Source organism: Nanorana parkeri, unplaced genomic scaffold (genome assembly GCF_000935625.1).
Source record: "Nanorana parkeri isolate BGI_ZX_2015 unplaced genomic scaffold, ASM93562v1 scaffold1985, whole genome shotgun sequence".
Classification (NCBI taxonomy): domain Eukaryota; kingdom Metazoa; phylum Chordata; class Amphibia; order Anura; family Dicroglossidae; genus Nanorana; species Nanorana parkeri.
Genome location: NW_017308253.1, coordinates 245,209 through 245,666, shown reverse-complemented (window position 1 = coordinate 245,666; position 458 = coordinate 245,209).

Here is a 458-nt window from a genome sequence, read left to right as displayed (position 1 = left end):
GTCAGCAGAAGGTTTGGTACGATCGGTCTGCGCGGAATCGCCCGAAATCAGTACCCGTCCAGGGGGGTGGAAGATATTCGGCTAGGAGATAGGTTAGGATCCCAAGAACGAGAACAGGTCAGGGACTTACTCCAGGACCGGCAGGAGATGTTCTCAGCACTCCCTACACTCACATAGCTGTGCACAAGGTAGAGACCCCCGGGCAGAAGCCCCTGAGACAACCAGCCTATAGGATTCCCGGAGCCGTGCAAGAAGGGATGAGAGCAGAGATTAGGGAGATGCTCGAGTTAGGGGTGATCGAGCCATCAGCAAGCCCCTGGGCTTCCCCTGTAGTATTAGTCCCAAAACGGGATGGCACGACCCGATTTTGTGTGGACTATAGGCGACTTAATGACTGTACTGTGACAGACGCCTACTCTATGCCCCGAGTGGACGAATTGCTGGACAAAATAGCTCAG